Below are 19273 nucleotides of genomic sequence, written 5' to 3'. Positions count from 1 at the left end.
AGCAGAAGAGACTTGTTTGGGCTAAAGAACACAAGGAATGGACATTAGACCAGTGGAAATCTGTGCTTTGGTCTGATGAGTCCAAATTTGAGATCTTTGGTTCCAACCACCGTGTCTTTGTGCGACGCAGAAAGGTGAACGGATGGACTCTACATGCCTGGTTCCCACCGTGAAGCATGAAGGAGGAGGTGTGATGGTGTGGGGGTGCTTTGCTGGTGACACTGTTGGGGATTTATTCAAAATTGAAGGCATACTGAACCAGCATGGCTACCACAGCATCTTGCAGCGGCATGCTATGCCATCCGGTTTGCGTTTAGTTGGACCATCATTTATTTTTCAACAGGACAATGACCCCAAACACACCTCCAGGCTGTGTAAGGGCTATTTGACCAAAAAGGAGAGTGATGGGGTGCTACGCCAGATGACCTGGCCTCCACAGTCACCAGACCTGAACCCAATCGAGATGGTTTGGGGTGAGCTGGACCGCAGAGTGAAGGCAAAAGGGCCAACAAGTGCTAAGCATCTATGGGAACTCCTTCAAGATTGTTGGAAGACCATTTTCGGTGACTACCTCTTGAAGCTCATCAAGAGAATGCCAAGAGTGTGCAAAGCAGTCATCAAAGCAAAAGTTGGCTACTTTGAAGAACCTAGAATATAAGACATATTTTCAGTTTTTCAGTTGTTTCACACTTTTTTGTAAAGTATATAATTCCACATGTGTTAATTCATAGTTTTGATGCCTTCAGTGTGAATGTACAATTTTCATAGTCAAGAAAATATAGAAAAATCTTTAAATGAGAAGGTGTGTCCAAACTTTTGGTCTGTACTGTATATGTAGGGGGGTTGTAGGACATCTATCTATTATCTATCATCTCTCTAACTTCTTTCTATCATCTATCAATATCTGTACATAACATTGTTTTCTTAGTTTTGTAATCAGCTTTAGGTTACATAGAGGATTATAGTAAGTAAAAGACGATGTTAATGACGCATTGTAAACGGATGCAGGCGAGAAAAAGATGAACGGGATGAACATCGGAGCGATTTATAATCTGCTGATGTGAACGATCCCTTATCTGGACTCTGAATATAGTCTATCAAGGCCGCCCTCCCTGGAAGGGGTTAAACATACGAAATTTCGGCATTTTAGCTCCTGGCATGAAGTGGATAGCACAATCATATGCCGCCATACAGTAGACGTCCGGGAACTGGTGATAATCAGCTCATGTGTCGTCTATTTGTCTCCAGGAAAATCCCAGGTTACATTCCTCACATAAAACTGTAGAAAAGGCGGCGCGGGGTAATTGTGCCAGAAGTGAGGGGCAAATAATGGCGGAAATGTCCCTGACGGCGGAGACGTCTCCATGTAGCGTCTTCACCCCGGATATCACTACAGGAGCCGCGCAGTTCACACTGTGCATCCACTGAGGCCCCTGATCATGTGACCCCTGACTCCTCCCCTCCTGTGACCTCATCACAGGTCCTGTGCGCACACAACAGCCATATATGTGGTGGCGGCTCTGCAGGTGGAGGTATGTGGAGATCCCCCATTACTGGGCGCAGGGGGCATTAACCCCTTCAGCACGGAGGCTCTTTGGGGGTCTCTATGTGGTGTGAACAGTGAGGTAACAGCTGTGGACAGAATGCGGCTTAGCTGGTTCCTGTCCACATTAGATCCCTTCTGATGACTGCAGAATGAAGGACAGAAGCCCAGAGACGTCCTCACACAATGGCCGTTCCTTCTCTCCTAGTTCCCGCACAGTGATGTAGATACTGGTGATAATCGCCCCCATATTCTCTTTATTCCTCCGGTGCGATGGATTTACCCTCAGGTTCAGCAATGCTCCTCCGCCATCTCTCCTCCACCTCAGCTATTTACCCTTTCAATGCCACAAAACTGAACGTTCTTACAGTCCCCATTGTGTTCTCTTAGTAAATGTGTGGAATCGTTGGAGGGGTTAATGGCCGCGGATTAGTGGGGTCTCCTATGTGCTCATTAATTCTCTGCCTTATGACATATCTGACATTACATCCCAGACACTGAATACCATATGCTACAAATTCACTGCTGCAGGCGATCGATTGTTTAATGAAATGTTTTTATTTAATGTGATTAAATCTATTTCTTATGTTCGGCATATTTACATGGTGAACATTTATCAATGCCGCATTGGTGAAAACCCAGAGGTGTAAGGCAGGTTCTCGTTATCGGCTTCTCTTGGGATTAAACCAGGAGACAGGAGTTGTGAAAGGGTCGGGGCCGAGAACAAACAACCATCTCGTAAAACCATCAGACAACCATCTCGTAAAACCATCAGACAACCATCTCGTGAGAAATGTATTCAGCTGCCGACTCCAAGGAAGAAACTACTTGTTGTCTGGGGCCTAAAATATAAAGGTTTTATTACTAGATGTAAAGAAGAAAACTAAATACTGTAAAATAATAAATCTCATATGTTTCCCCTTATTATCTCCAGTAATTGTAGGATTTTTATGATTTTACATCGGCTCATCATCTTCTCATTCAGGTCCGTACAATATCGGATCCTGTCAATGAAGATCTATATAAGAGAATTTTCCTTATGGACCCATCAAATATGGATATGGACAGAGACAAGATGGCGGAGCGGATATTACACCTCACCCTAGAGATCCTCCTCCGGCTTACTGGAGAGGTGAGAGATTCTGATGACATCACATTACATCATTCTTATCTATGGGAATAACAGATGGACAGAACTGGAGAGGTGAGGACTCTGGAAATGTCTGTAGTGAGATTTATTAATGTGTCTCTCCATAACCAGGATTACACAGTAGTGTAGAAGACCTCTAGTGAGCACTGTCAGTACCCTGTGTCTGAGGGATAGGGAAGACCCCTGAGGCCAATCACAGGGCCTCCACCTCACTTCCTGATACATGAGGACATCAATGACCAGAAGATCCTAGAACTCGCCTACAAGATGATTGAGCTGCTGACTGGAGAGGTGACACTGCTGGGAATGCTGGTGTGTCACCCTGGCCTGGATGCCACAAAATGTAATAAAGCTGTGTCTGAGAGCAAGGGGGAGGTTCTCTAGTCAGGGGAACATTAGCATGCAGTACCTCCTGTCTCAGACCAGTAGGGGGAGCAGGCTGCCCCTATAAAAGCTGGTGCTGGGGGCAGGGTTAGGGAGAGCTGGACGACCTGTCTCAGGATTCAGGTCCCAGAGCAGAGAGGGACAGTTGTATTGCACCTAAGAGGAAGTGTGGCAGGAGGAGAGCCACAAGCCAGAGACAAGAGGCGAAGAGAGCCTGTCTTGGCAGATAACGGACTTAATTTACCAGACTTTGGTGTCTGAGGCTGGGAGGAGTCCACATTCTCCAGCAGATAACCAGTCCGCAGGGGACTGTATATTCCTTGGCCTAAGAAGCCTGGAGGCCCTGCCACAACAGAAGGGACCAGCAAAGCCGTACAAGGCTGGGAGCAGAAAGGAACCCACGTCGCAGGCCATACAGGCGAGAATACACGGAAAGCTCGGAAACGTGGGCTGTTACCCTATAACGAGGAGATAGCCAGAAGGAGCACAGAAAGCACGGTAGGCCTACACCCTCACCCTGACCAGGGCCAATTTCCCCGTTGCTCTCAGACATCCAGTTCCCCTCCTAGCTGGGACTGTTTGTGGGTCAATTTACCTGTTCTAGTAAAGACCCTGGACTGCAACCTGTTGTCTGCGTGCTCCTTGCTCCTCCAGCACTATCAGCACTGGGACACTCACTACCATCACTCCCAACATCCACTACACTGCCCTGGGGCCGCACTCTTCCCATGGGGAGTCACACCATCCCAGCTGCATATATCATCAGCCCCAGTGGTCTGCCTTGCAGCGGCGGTTCCTAATGACCGCAAATCCACGGGTGGCGTAGTCGGACATAATCATCAGCACATAACGGACTACCACTGGCCTGACCACCCTGAGCCACGGAACCGGGTTGCCACTACTACTCCCATCGTTCCCCTACTGCCCGGATCCGAGTGCCCCACGGCCCAGGGGGCGAGTCAGCTTTGACGTAGTCGGCAGGATTGCAACCAACCCGCCACAAACGGGTATTGCGTGCCTGAGAAAGACTTTGCACTTACCTGAAAAGAGGTTTCCCGCCGTCCGGAGCCGTTTCCCGCCATTTCCAGCCGTCTCCCGCCATCTTCCATCGGTTCCCGCCATCTTCAGCCGTTTTCCCGCCATCGGACGCCATCTTCAGGACGCCGCACGGGAAGAAGAGGGGCGTGGACGTCCAAACCGCGCGAGATCCGAAGCTCCGCCCCACGCACCGACGCTGCACAAGGTCCTGGAAGGGAGAGAGAGCGACGCTGACGTCATCAGGACACGACGCAAGGTCCTCATCCAGAGCAGCAGCAGTGGATCGTCGGAAGGTAGGCCACGCTTAACTAGGGGGGAGGAAGATGTCGGATACAGAGGCGCCCACTACCACCAACGCAGCTGCAGCAGCGGTGATGCCCTTTTCCCTGCCCTACATCCCTGGATTGGCCTGGCTGCCCAAGTACTCAGGGGAGCCCCATGCCCTAACTGACTTTAAGGTAAGGCTGTACAGTTTGTTCCAGGTTTACCCCCTGACAGAGGAACAGAAGGTCAGCATATTGACAGGGTAGTTAACTGGCGCAGCCCAAAGGGAAGTAAAATCATGGCCCACTGAGGAGAAAAGGACTGTGAAGGGTATTCTGGCCCGGTTGCGGGGTACCTTTGACACACGTACCTCCGCTGAAATTAAAATGAGGTTCTATTGATGTAAGCAGCGGGCGCAGGACAGCATCAGAGACTATGCCCTAAATCTGCAGGAGGCCTTGAGGGCTATTCAACAAACTAACCCTGGCAGTGTGCAGGAAATGGATAAGCTGCTAACAGAACAATTCATAGAAGGTCTGCTGTCTAGCTCCCACAGGGCCCAGCTGCGCCTCATGTTCTTTCAGAACCCTGATCTGACCTTTGCCCAATTTAAGGACAGGGCCATAAGGGTGCTCCGTGAATCCGCAACAAGTGGCGCTATAAACCCCCGGCGCCCTGCTCTCACCTACCACCAGGAGGCGGCGCCCTCCTCTATGGACCCCGTGGGGGCTGATGCACAGGCCCTGAACCAAGCCCCGTCGAAAGACCTGCACCACCAAGTCCAGGAGCTGACCAGGAGCGTCGCGGCGTTGACAAAGACCGTCCAGGCGTTGCAAGTGGACCCGTCAAGACCCATCGAGCTGGCTTCAAGTCCGGAGGATGTCCTGTGGCGTCGACAGAGGAGGATCCCGTCGTTCCGAGGGAGGCCCACAGACCGCTACGCAAAGAATAGACAGCCCATTTGCCGTCGATGCAACCAGCCCGGACACATTTCCAGGTACTGTAATTTAAACGGGTCCAACCTGGGACAGAGTTCCAACCCCCAGGCATAAGATCACCAGGCCCTTACAATTGGCGTAATAAGTACGTTGGGGGGCGCCCGGTTTTACCCGTGGTGCTGGACGGTATCCCCATGAGCGCCTTGCTGGATACTGGGTCACAAGTAACCACTATCCCTTATGTACTTTTTAAGCAGTATTGGACTGATGCTGATATCACACGGTATCCAGACAGTAACTTGAGCATCATCGCCAGTAATGGCTTACCCGTGCCGCAGATGGGGTTCAAGGAGATGACCATTAAAATTGGTAAAGTTGAACTGCCGGCACAGGGAATGATTATTGTGGACATTGACCGTCGTGAAAGTCACCCTAAAATAACTGTGGGTACTAAAGTGATTGAAAATTGTCTTTCAGAGGTAATTGTAATCTTACAACAGGTGGCGGTGAATGCTAGTTCCAGCCAACAGAGAGTCCTCAACAAGGAGATAAAAGCCCTGATGAGACGGCAGCAGGTAAAACTGTCTGGTGGTGAGATCGGTAGCGTAAGACTGAGTGACCCATTCCCCATTTCCATGCCTCCCAAAAGTGAAATGATGATCTGGTGTCGGACTGCAATCGGGTTGAGAGGTAGAGACTACCAAGCCATGGTAGAACCCGTGTACTCAGACAGCAGGCCCACCATTTTGACAGCCCGGGGGGTGGTTGATGTCCGTCATGGGAGGGTGCCCGTCCGCATCCTCAACATTGGGGAGAGGGAGGTACACTTACCCAGGTACGCTACACTCGCCAAGCTGTTTGTGGTCGAACACAAAGCTATCAGGGCCGTGGAACCCGTGCCTCCATCTCCTCAGGTGGAGGGTAATGGCTCCCAGAAACAAAAGGAGGACTGGTGCCAGAAACTCCATGTGGGTGCTGACTCCACTCCCCTGCACCAAAAACAAGGAGTCTACCGGGTGGTACAGGAGTACGAGAGAGTCTTTAGTAAGCACCCGCTAGACTTCGGCAGAGTAAAGGGGATAGAACACCACATCCCCACAGGGAGCCAGCCACCAATAAAAGAGAGACACAGGCCTGTACCCCCTGCACATTATCAGAACGCCAAGGGCATGCTAAGAGAAATGAAAGAAGCTTGGGTCATTAGAGACAGCTGTAGCCCCTGGGCAGCCCCCTTGGTTCTTGTCAAAAAGAAAGACGGCACCATGAGAATGTGCGTGGACTATAGACAAATCAACCGTATCACCCACAAAGACGCATATCCGCTGCCTAGAATAGAAGAGTCTTTAGCTGCACTAAAATCAGCTAACTTCTTTTCTACTTTGGACCTTACTAGCAGGTACTGGCAGGTTCCTGTGGCAGAGGCTGACAAGGAGAAGACCGCGTTCACCACCCCGATGGGACTGAGCGAGTTCAACTGTATGCCTTTCGGGCTCTGCAACGCACCAGGGACCTTCCAGTGGCTGATGGAATGCTGTCTAGGGCACCGAAACTTCGAGACGGTCCTCCTTTACCTGGACAACGTGATCGTCTATTCAAAAACCTACGAGGACCATCTAAAGCACCTGGCCGAGGTGTTCGAAGCCCTGGCAGGCTATGGCCTGAAGGTGAAACCATCGAAGTGTCACCTGCTGAAACCAAAGGTCCAGTACCTAGGGCACGTGGTAAGTGCGGAAGGAGTAGCCCCCGACCCTGACAAGGTCACGGCAATCAAGAGCTGGCCAAGCCCCTTGAACATCAAAGAGGTGAGACAGTTTCTCGGGCTGGTAGGCTACTACCGAAGGTTCATCCCCGGGTTCACTAAGATGGCAGCTCCTATGCAGGACCTCCTGATCGGACAGTCTAAGTCCAGGAGTCAAAAGCCACCCTTCAAGTGGGATAAACCGGAAAAGGAGTCCTTCCGCCAGCTAAAGATGGCCCTCACGGGGGATGAGATCCTGGCCTACCCTGATTATGGCCAGCCTTTCTTTCTCCACACAGACGCCAGTAATGTGGGACTGGGAGCCGTACTGTCCCAAAACCAACAGGGCAGAGAACGGGTGATCGCATACGCCAGCCGGAAGCTGAGGCCCACCGAGAGGAACGCGGAGAATTACAGCTCCTTCAAGCTAGAATTCTTGGCGGTGGTGTGGGCTGTGACGGAACGCTTCAAGCATTACCTGGCCTCCGCAAAGTTCACCGTGTACACGGACAACAACCCGTTGACACACCTGGACAATGCAAGACTGGGTGCCCTGGAACAGCGGTGGATGGCCCGTCTCTCCAACTATGACTTCGTGATCAAGTACCGGTCAGGCAAAACCAATGCCAACGCGGACGCCCTATCAAGAATGCCTCACTTACCTGAAGGTGACGAAGTCCCAGAAGAGCTGGAGGAGGTAGAACTCCCTGCGTTTCACCGGTATGGAGCCGCTCAATACTCCCACCGCGTGAAGGAGGAGGATCTAACAACCGTGATGATCAATCCCCTACCTCACCACAGCTGGGCCGAGACCCAAGATAGTGACCCTGCCATCCGCCTGGTGAAAGATCTGTTGACCCAGGAAGACGCCTGCATGGATCTGGATGCCCCAGAGGAAGCCAAGCAGCTATGGAAGGAGAAGAGCAAGCTGTTCCTCTACGAAGGCAAGTTGTGCAGAAGGATTGTCAACCACCGGACGCACGAGCTGACCTGGCAAGTCGTGGTTCCAAGGCGGGATGCAGGTATGGTCCTGGGGGCTTACCATGACAGAGCGGGGCACTTCGGTTGGAAGAAACTGGAGTTCCTGCTAAGAGGACGGTTCTTTTGGGTCGACATGAGAGGAGCTGTAGAAAAATGGTGCAGAGACTGTGGCCCTTGTCACCTAAGGAGGAAGGACCGTGCCAGCCAGAAGACACGCTTGAGGCCCATCGTCACCACGCAGCCTCTTGAGCTGGTAGCTCTGGACCATGTCAAATTGGCTCCCAGCCGGTCAGGATACATCTATGCCCTGACAGTCGTGGACCACTATTCCCGTTTTCTAGTGGTGGTCCCGGTAAAGGACTTGACAGCCCAAACAGCGGCCAGAGCCTTCCAGCAATACTTCTGCCGTCCACACGGGTATCCGGAACAGGTCCTGACAGACCAGGGTCCAGCATTCGAGGCTGAAATCTTCAAGGAGTTCTGCAACCTCTATGGCTGTAAGAAGATTCGGACAATGCCTTACCATCCGCAAACCAACGGGATGTGTGAGAAAATGAACAACATAGTCATTGATCTCCTGAAGACGTTGCCCCTGGAGGAACGCAGCCTGTGGCCAGAAAAACTGCCGGATCTGATAGACTTATACAATCATATCCCGGTGAATGCTACCAACTGCACCCCGGCTTACCTGATGCGAGTCAGACCAGGTAAGCTGCCCGTAGACCTGGAGATGGGAGTCCTAACACCTGAGGACACCTCCCCGGATGCAGACTGGGATACGGAAAGGCAACTGCAGTACAAGAAGGTACAGGAGAGTGTGGAGAAGAGCCTGGCCCAGGTGAGAGAGAGGCAAGAAAAACTCTTCAACCAACACGCCCCTGCTGGTCCCCTAGAACCTGGTGAGCAAGTCCTGAAGCGGAAGAGAAGGCTACATAAGTTGGACGACCAGTGGGAAAGGAAACCCTACACCGTACTGCAGTCTGATCACGACAACCCGAAGGTGTGCGTGATCACCAAGGACGGAGGAGAAACCACTAGCACCGTCTCCAGAGACCACCTCAAAAGATGCCCCGAGCATCTCCGTAGTGCAGAAGAGGATCAGAGTGACCTTGAACCCGCAGAGGACAAGGAAGAAATGATCAGCACTGTTCTCGGAGAGTTCCCTCAGTCCTGGACTCGCATAAATGATGCCATAGTGGTACCTGTCCTGCATTTCCTGCAACCAACTGCGCAACAACCTGCACCAGAGCCGGAAGGTGAAGAGGAGCAAGCAGTTCCAGAGGCAGAAGAGCCTGTACCAGCAGCCCAGGAGAGTCAACCCTCTGCTGACAGTGAGCCTGCCATGCCTGCGGTAAGCCAAAGGACCCGCAGACAGCTGCCTGCCCTACCTGTACACCCAGCTGGTAGCTGTACCCCTAACGCTAGTGGGGAAAGCCAGGTTGGTCCACCACCAGACAGTGGGCTACGTAGGTCAACCAGGAGCACAAAGGGGCAGATACCCGCTCGCTGGAAAATATAGAGCGCGCTAAGATTGTAAATGACCCTGTTGCCAAATGTTGAATTGTTTGCCAAGTTACATGCTTGTTTGGTAATTCTGTGTTTCAGTTTCTTGCAGTTACCGTAAGGACTCACAGGTTATGGACTTTTTATAACCAGGACCTTGTACGGAGCCTAACCAAGGAATGAACTAAGACTGTAAAGGACTTGGGGTAGGACAGACCCCCACCTGGTTAAGGCTCCCCGTTGTATTGGTGATATGGACACCCGGTCACAGACCACACTGTGACCTTAAGAACTCAATCTGTGTGTCGTCTGTCTATTAATGTTTTATGGTTATGCATATTGTCTTTGTTTAGTCTCGGAGTACTAAATTTCACTAGGGGGGAATGTGTCACCCTGGACTGGATGCCACAAAATGTAATAAAGCTGTGTCTGAGAGCAAGGGGGAGGTTCTCTAGTCAGGGGAACATTAGCATGCAGTACCTCCTGTCTCAGGCCAGTAGGGGGAGCAGGCTGCCCCTATAAAAGCTGGTGCTGGGGGCAGGGTTAGGGAGAGCTGGACGACCTGTCTCAGGATTCAGGTCCCAGAGCAGAGAGGGACAGTTGTATTGCACCTAAGAGGAAGTGTGGCAGGAGGAGAGCCACAAGCCAGAGACAAGAGGCGAAGAGAGCCTGTCTTGGCAGATAACGGACTTAATTTACCAGACTTTGGTGTCTGAGGCTGGGAGGATTCCACATTCTCCAGCAGATAACCAGTCCGCAGGGGACTGTATATTCCATGGCCTAAGAAGCCTGGAGGCCCTGCCACAACAGAAGGGACCAGCAAAGCCTTACAAGGCTGGGAGCAGAAAGGAACCCACGTCGCAGGCCATACAGGCGAGAATACACGGAAAGCTCGGAAACGTGGGCTGTTACCCTATAACGAGGAGATAGCCAGAAGGAGCACAGAAAGCACGGTAGGCCTACACCCTCACCCTGACCAGGGCCAATTTCCCCGTTGCTCTCAGACATCCAGGTCCCCTCCTAGCTGGGACTGTTTGTGGGTCAATTTACCTGTTCTAGTAAAGACCCTTGACTGCAACCTGTTGTCTGCGTGCTCCTTGCTCCTCCAGCACTATCAGCACTGGGACTCTCACTACCATCACTCCCAACATCCACTACACTGCCCTGGGGCCGCACTCTTCCCGTGGGGAGTCACACCATCCCAGCTGCATACATCATCAGCCCCAGCGGTCTGCCTTGCAGCGGCGGTTCCTAATGACCGCAAATCCACGGGTGGCGTAGTCGGACATAATCATCAGCACATAACGGACTACCACTGGCCTGACCACCCTGAGCCACGGAACCGGGTTGCCACTACTACTCCCATCGTTCCCCTACTGCCTGGATCCGAGTGCCCCACGGCCCAGGGGGCGAGTCACTGGGACATTATATATACAGTAATATTATGAAGGAATCGGGGGCATGACGGTATCATTGTATGTGTCAGGTTCCTATAAGGTGTCAGGATGTCTCCATCTATTTCTCCATGGAGGAGTGGGAGTATTTAGAAGGACACAAAGATGAATACAAGGACGTCATGATGGAGGTTCCTCAGACCCTCACATCACCAGGCAATAGACAGGACTAAATACACACGGCCTATAACTATCTGTATGTAAAGAATGAATTCAGTCCCTGTATGTGTTTCCTCCAGATCTATCCAGTAAGAGGACAACGCCAGAGAGATGTCCCCGTCCTCTTCTTCCACAGGACTGTAAACAAGAAGATCCCAATGTTCCTCAGGATCATCAGGTAGATGGAGAGAAGATGTCATGAGATCTCCCCTATGATGTGTAGACGGCTGTGAGGCTCTTGTGCTCAGTCTTGTTTTATCCACCATTATTATATGGTTTATACTTGTGTAATGAGAACGGTGGAGATGGCAGGATTAGAGCTGATCATAGATGTGACTTCTCCATCTGTCTGTGACTTATATATTTGTTTCAGGGTGAAGATCTGACCCATATTAATACTACAGAGACATATGTGAGGGGTGATGAGCGGTGTAAAGAGGAGATTCCTACATATGACTACCCAGGTGAGTAGTAACCACTAAATACAGAGAAGTCACAGATTCTTCTCAGTCACCGGCTGTGGCTGCTTTATCGCTGTTGGAGTCCGGCCGTATCACAATCGTGTGATCACCATTTTGCCTCTAGACCACAACATTCTCCTCCACCAAAAACTGTTCAAATGACTTTGGGCAATGGAAGCCCTTTCTGTGCTGCTGAATGTTCTCATATGGTCCCTACAAGACCAGGTCCAGTCTTTCTGACCAAACTTCACTTTTATGATCAACAACATTTAATGTGCAGTGAGGGCCAAGTGTGAATTTTTGTACAATAACAACAGAGTTTCCCTTTATACTTTTCAATTTCTTTTAAAATTGACTAACTTCTAACAGGATTGCGATAAACTACATAAAAAAACATTACACCTGTGCCATGATATGCAGTGGGAGAAATAAGTATTTGATCCCTTGCTGTTTTTGTAAGTTTGCCCACTGACAAAGACATGAACAGTCTATAATTTTAAGGGCAGGTTAATTTTAACATTGAGAGATAGAATATCCCCAAAAAATCAAGAAAATCACACTGTATAAATTAGATAATTTTTTTCATTTTGCAGTGAGAAGTATTTGATCCCTCTGGCAAACAACACTTAATACTTGGTGGCAAAACCCTTGTTGTCAAGCACAGCAATAAGACGTTGTTTGTAGTTGATGATGAGGGTTGCGCACATGTCAGGAGGAGTTTTGGTCCACTCCTCTTTGCAGATCATCTCTAAATCATTCAGATTGTGATGCTGTCACTTGGCAACTCGGAGCTTCAACTCCCTCCATAAGTTTTCTATGGGATTAAAGTCTGGAGACTGGCTAGACCACTCCATGACCTTAATGTGCTTCTTTTTGAGCCACTCCTTTTGTTGCTTTGGCTGCATGTTTTGGGTCATTGCTTTGCTGGAAGACCCAGCCACGATCCATTTTGAATGTCCTGGTGGAGGGAAGGAGGTTGTCACTCAGGATTTTACGGTTCATGGCTCTATCCATTCTCCCTTTGATGCGGTGAAGTAGGCCTGTGCCTGCAGGAGATGTGTTGGCATGGCTCGAGCCCTGGTTTCATGGATTCACTCCACGTCATAAATTCCATTACGTTTTCAAACCTAATGAATTCAGATTCCTGCACAATCTCTCCTGAAATGAGGGCACTAATACTTTCTCTACTCTTCTGCTCAGGACTCATAGTAGCTCCAATGGTCCACCATAAATGAGTGCAACTCTGGTTTAGTGTTTGCGTTCTCCCCTCATACATACGTTCTTGTTGAGGATGTAACATGTTTTTTTCTTCTATGTCTTTTTTTTTACAGGTTCATTCTGTATGATAGTTTGATTGTGGTGGGATCGTTCGGCCTCACTTATACAGTTATATGAAAAAGTTTGGGCACCCCTATTAATCTTAAGCTTAATGTTTAATAAAAATTGGTGTTTTTGCAACAGCTATTTCAGTTTGATATATGTAATAACTGTTGGACACAGTAATGTTTCTGCCTTGAAATGAGGTTTATTATACTAACAGAAAATGTGCAATCTGCATTCAAACAAAATTTGTCAGGTGCATAAGTATGGGCACCATTATCATTTTCTTGTTTTAAATACTCCTACCTACTTTTTACTGACTTACTAAAGCACTTTTTTTGCTTTTATAACCTCATTGAGCTTTGAACTTCATAGCCAGGTGTATGCAATCATGAGAAAAGCTACTTAAAGTGGCCACTTGCAAGTTGTTCTCCTGTTTGAATCTCCTGTGAAGAGTGGCATCATGGGCTCCTCAAAACAACTGTCAAATGATCTAAAAACAAAGATTATTCAACATAGTTGTTCAGGGGAAGGATACAAAATGCTGTCTCAGAGATTTAACCTGTCAGTTTCCACTGTGAGGAACATAGTAAGGAAATGGAAGAACACAGGGACAGTTCTTGTTAAGGCCAGAAGTGGCAGGCCAAGAAAAACATCAGAAAGGCAGAGAAGAAGAATGGTGAGATCAGTCAAGGACAATCCTCAGACTACCTCGAGAGAGCTGCAGCTGTTAGAACCTTGTTCTTAGGTTTTTTCCTTTGCTGGTCACATGACCTTGTTGGCCTATTTAATCCTGCTCCGCCCTTCTGGCTTTGCTGGACTTCATTGTATTACTACTCTTTAGCTAGCCTGTGCTCTGTATCTCACTCTGTTAGTTTGCTTGGTCTACGGACCTCTATGTTCTATATATTTTTGTTTGTTCGTTTGTCTGCTACTATTTCTGTTAGGAGGTGTCCCATTTTCCTCCCAGTCCTTAGTACTTGTAGGGATTCCATCCCCACATCTATAGGTCTCCGTACAGACTAGCTTAGGACTTTAGCAGGTCTGATCGCAGGATCAGGTCCCCTGTTACATCGTAGGGATTAAGCTGAGTTCTATCGTAGGGACAGATCTCCTCTCTTTCCTTAGCTCTGGTAGCAGAACATAACAGTAACATAACAGTAAGTCCAGCCCAGCAAATGCTTTAAGGAAAGATTTTTTCTGTTCCATCATGGTGTCGGTTCTGGATTTGGCTAAACACCTGCAGGGACTCTCTTTGGAGGTGACTGAGCTCCGTCAACACGTGAGTAACTGTCCTGGAGCACATTTCTTGGAGCCTAAGGTACGTTTGCCGGATTTATTTTTTGGTGAACACCGAGAATTTTTTTCATTTAAAAATGCTTGCTTATTGTATTTTCGTTTGAGACCCAAGTCCTATGGGGATGATTCCCAGCGCATAGGGTTTATAATGTCACTTTTGCGCAAAGAGCCTCAGGAGTGGGCCTTTTCTTTGCAACCTAGTGATACATGCTTCAGTTCAGTGGATAGTTTTTTTTCTGCTTTGGGACTATTATATGATGATCCTGACCGTGTCTCATCAGCTGAGACTGAGTTAAGACGTTTGAGACAGGGATCAGGTAATGTGGAAAAATATTGTACTCATTTCCGTCGATGGTCTACTCAAACAGGGTGGAACGATTCTGCTCTGAAAAGTCTATTTCTTGCTGGGCTCAGTGAAAGGGTTAAAGACCTGCTAATTGCTTATCCTACACCTGAAGATTTGCAACAGGCTATGCAATTAGCTATACGGGTGGATAGGAGACTGCGTGCAAGGGTTAATGAGAGCAAATCCTCTGCTATGTCAGTTTCTGGTTATGAGAATGTGTGTACTAACAGTGGTGAATCGATGGAGATTGGAGCGATGGCACCTCGCTCTCAAGAAAAAGATCGCAGATTTTCTGAAGGCTTGTGTTTCTATTGCGGAAAATCTGGTCATTTAATTAAAGACTGTGAGCTTCGTATCAAGAAAGAAAAAAAAATGGTCAGTCATGCCCGTATTGCCTGTTTAAATTCCAAGGGTGTATTTTTAGCTGCTTCCACTATTGCTCAGGAAAAATTAATGGAATTTCGGGTGTTTGTTGATTGTGGGTCTACTCTGAATGTTATTGATGGGGGATTCTTGGAAAGACTCAATTTAAAACCCAAACCTTTATCATCCCCCATTGCTGTGGTTTCTGTGGATGGTTCCCCTTTGAAGAATATTACTCTCAAGGTCTGTGAATTTCCTCTCACTATTAATGGTGTTCACCATGAGAAATTGGATTTGGTAGTGTTGAATAACTTGCCTTCTCCAGTAATATTGGGATTGCCCTGGTTAAAATTTCACAATCCTGTACTGGATTGGTCTACCAGTGAAATTAAATCCTGGAGCCATAAATGTTATGACAAGTGTTGTAACGGGCGTATTGCAGCTTTGGATAGGGGAGAATTGCCTGTTCCTATTCAGGATTTTTGGAGAGTTTTTTCTGAGAAGGAATCGCAGGTTTTGCCTCCCCATAGAGACTATGATTGTTCTATTGAATTTGTCCCTGGAGCGACTCTTCCTAAAAGTCGTTTATTTAACCTTACTATTCCTGAGAGGAAGGCTTTGGAGGAATACATACAGACAAGCTTGGCCGCCGGTCACATTAGGCCTTCTAAGTCTCCTGTGGCGGTTGGATTTTTTTTTGTAAAAAAAAAGGACGGCGGTTTATGTCCTTGTCTGGATTTTCGTGAGATTAACAAAATTACTGTACGCAATCCTTACCCACTGCCATTGATTCCTGATCTGTTTAACCAGTTAATGGGGGCCAAGTGGTTCTCTAAAATCGACCTTAAGGGGGCATACAATCTGTTGCGCATGAAGGAGGGTGACGAATGGAAGACTGCTTTTAACACTCCTGTGGGTCATTTTGAGAATCTGGTTATGCCTTTTGGTCTTACTAATGCTCCTGCATTTTTTCAGAATCTTATTAATGACATCCTTAGACCTTTGATCGGCAAAAATGTGGTTGTGTATTTGGATGACATTTTGATTTATTCGCCGGATCTGGAGTCTCATTGGCGGAGCGTACGTGAGGTATTACAGTTATTAATGGACAATTCGCTTTTTGCTAAGCTGGAGAAATGTGAGTTCGCTGTACAGAGAATTAGTTTTTTGGGCTACATTATCTCCAGCGAAGGTTTTGAGATGGACCCGGTTAAAGTTCAAGCTGTACAGGAATGGCCTAGGCCTATTGGTTTGAAATCGATACAGAGGTTTTTGGGTTTCGCCAATTATTACAGAAAATTCATAAAAAAATTTTCTAGTATTGTCAAACCTCTGACCGATCTCACCAGGATAGGTGCTGATGCGGTTCAGTGGTCTTCTGAGGCCATTGAAGCTTTTGTGTATCTCAAGGAGAGGTTCACCTCTGCTCCCATCCTTATGCAGCCTGATGTGACTAAGCCGTTTTTGGTTGAGGTTGATGCTTCCTCTGTGGGGGTTGGCGCAGTATTGTCTCAGGATAACGGGGATGGATTACATCCCTGTGCCTTTTTTTCAAAAAAATTTTCGGAGACTGAACTGAATTACGATATTGGTAATCGGGAATTATTGGCTATTAAACTCGCATTTGAACACTGGCGCCACTTCTTGGAAGGTGCGGAATTTCCCGTTCAGGTTCTTATGGATCATAAAAATCTGATATATCTTGATGCTGCCAAGCGCCTGAATGCCCGTCAGGCTAGGTGGGCACTGTTTTTCTCGCGGTTTAATTTCTCCGTTACTTACATCCCTGGTACTAAGAATGTTAAGGCGGATGCCTCCTCTCGCAGTTTTTCTCCCATAGTCGGTGCTGAGAAAGAGGAGAACATTTTACAAGAAGGTGTTGTGATAGCTGCTTTGGACTCCGTTTTGGAAGATGAGATTCTTAAAGCACAGGAGAATGCCCCATCTAACACTCCTCATGGGAGGTTGTTTGTGCCTGGGACCTTTAGGAGAGATTTGTTTGTTGAGTGTCACGAATCTTGGTTGGCAGGTCATCCCGGAATCTCTGAGACCAACAGACTGGTGGGTCGCAGTTTTTGGTGGCCTGGATGGCAGAAGGAAGTCATTAAGTGGGTGCGCCAATGTACTATATGTGCTAGATCTAAGTCCTCACATACTCCTGCTGCGGGGTTGCTTTGTCCTTTGGAGGTTCCCAGTGCTCCTTGGACACATTTGGCTATGGACTTTATAACTGACCTTCCCCCCTCTGAGGGTTTTACTGTCATCTGGGTGGTCGTGGACCGTTTTAGCAAGATGTGTCACTTGGTTCCCTTCGTCAAACTGCCCTGCGCTAAAACTCTCACTAAGGCCTTTGTCAAGGAAATTGTCAGACTTCATGGCGTTCCTACTGACATTGTTTCTGATAGAGGTCCTCAGTTCGTGGCTCGTTTTTGGCGTGCCTTTTGTGACAGGTTGGGGGTTCATTTGTCGTTCTCGTCAGGATATCATCCTGAATCTAATGGCCAGACAGAAAGGAAAAACCAGGATGTTGAGCAGTTCTTGCGTTGTTTTGTGGCAGACAATCAAGAGGGGTGGTCTGAGTTTCTGCCACTTGCTGAATTTGCTCTGAACAATCATACATCTTCTTCTGCTGGTTGTTCGCCTTTTTTTTGTTGTTCTGGGAGACATCCGTCGTTTGGGTCGTTCTCCAAGTTGGGATCTGCCGTGCCTGAGGAGGAGAATTTTTCCGGTGATTTGGAGAGAGTTTGGACGGATGTGCGTGGTAATCTTCAGGAGGCCAACAGAAAATCTAAAGACTACTTTGATAGGAAACGACAGGAGGTTTTGTTTGCTGTTGGTGACATGGTTTGGTTGTCCTCTAGGAATCTGCGGTTGAGGATTCCTTCTAAGAAATTGGGTCCCAAGTTTGTAGGGCCCTTTAAGGTGCTTCAGGTTGTCAACCAATCTGCTGTTAGGTTGGAAGTTCCTACCTCCTGGAGAATTAATCCGGTATTTCATGTCTCTCTGTTGAAAAAAGCTGTTGTATCGGATTGTGACGCCTCTGCCTCTGTTCCTCCGGTGGTGGAGGACGGGGAATATGAAATTTCTCGCATCCTTAACTCTAGACAGTATAGAGGTAGTTTGCAGTATCTTGTGGCCTGGAAAGGTTTCGGACCCGAGGATAACTCTTGGGTGAGGTCGGATGATGTTTCCGCGTCCAGACTTATCAGAGCTTTTCACAGGAGATTTCCTGATAAGCCTGGTCCTAGGGGATCCTCTTAGAAGGGGGGGTACTGTTAGAACCTTGTTCTTAGGTTTTTTCCTTTGCTGGTCACATGACCTTGTTGGCCTATTTAATCCTGCTCCGCCCTTCTGGCTTTGCTGGACTTCATTGTATTACTACTCTTTAGCTAGCCTGTGCTCTGTATCTCACTCTGTTAGTTTGCTTGGTCTACGGACCTCTATGTTCTATATATTTTTGTTTGTTCGTTTGTCTGCTACTATTTCTGTTAGGAGGTGTCCCATTTTCCTCCCAGTCCTTAGTACTTGTAGGGATTCCTTCCCCACATCTATAGGTCTCCGTACAGACTAGCTTAGGACTTTAGCAGGTCTGATCGCAGGATCAGGTCCCCTGTTACATTGTAGGGATTAAGCTGAGTTCTATCGTAGGGACAGATCTCCTCTCTTTCCTTAGCTCTGGTAGCAGAACATAACAGCAGCCTCAACTTGCTGCAGATGGTGTCACTGTGCATCAGTCAACTATACAACGCACTTTGCACAAGGAGAATCTGTATGGGAGAGTGATGCGAAAGAAGCCGTTTCTGCAAGCACGCCACAAACAGAGTCGGCTGAGGTATGCAAAAGCACATTTGGAGAAGACAATTTATTTTTGGAAGAAGGTCCTGTGGACTGATGAAACCAAGATTGAGTTGTTTGGTCATACAAAAAGGCGTTATGCATGGCGGCAAAAAAACACAGCATTCCAAGAAAAACACTTGCTACCCACAGTAAAATTTGGTGGAGGTTCCATCATGCTTTGGGGCTGTGTGGCCAATGCCGGCACCGGGAATCTTGTTAAAGTTGAGGGACGCATGGATTCCACTCAGTATCAGCAGATTCTTGACAATAATGTTCAAGAATCAGTGATAAAGTTGAAGTTACGCAGGGGATGGATCTTTCAGCAAGACAATGATCCAAAACACCGCTCCAAATCTACTCAGGCATTCATGCAGAGGAACAATTACAATGTTCTGGAATGGCCATCCCAGTCCCCAGACCTGAATATCATTGAACATCTGTGGGATCATTTGAAGAGGGCTGTCCATGCTCGGCGACCATCAAACTTTACTGAAC

General features: G+C 48.1%; 1 long non-coding RNA gene and 1 pseudogene across 1 annotated transcript; both read left to right on the top strand.

The window, feature by feature from the left end:
• LOC141203905 (uncharacterized) overlaps positions 1-19273 on the top strand; it is a 141697-nt pseudogene that overhangs the window by 99764 nt on the left and 22660 nt on the right.
• On the top strand, positions 1447-3568 carry LOC141203907 (uncharacterized). The gene is made up of 3 exons (XR_012274900.1): positions 1447-1532; positions 2529-2675; positions 2805-3568. It is a non-coding gene; the product is annotated as an uncharacterized lncRNA (long non-coding RNA).

The sequence above is a fragment of the Phyllobates terribilis genome, unplaced genomic scaffold (genome assembly GCF_046119375.1).
Source record: "Phyllobates terribilis strain yellow unplaced genomic scaffold, ASM4611937v1 Scaffold_130__1_contigs__length_5004896, whole genome shotgun sequence".
Taxonomy (NCBI): Eukaryota; Metazoa; Chordata; class Amphibia; order Anura; family Dendrobatidae; genus Phyllobates; species Phyllobates terribilis.
Note: the sequence above shows the minus strand (reverse complement) of the source record. Positions and strands in the feature narration are given on the sequence as shown.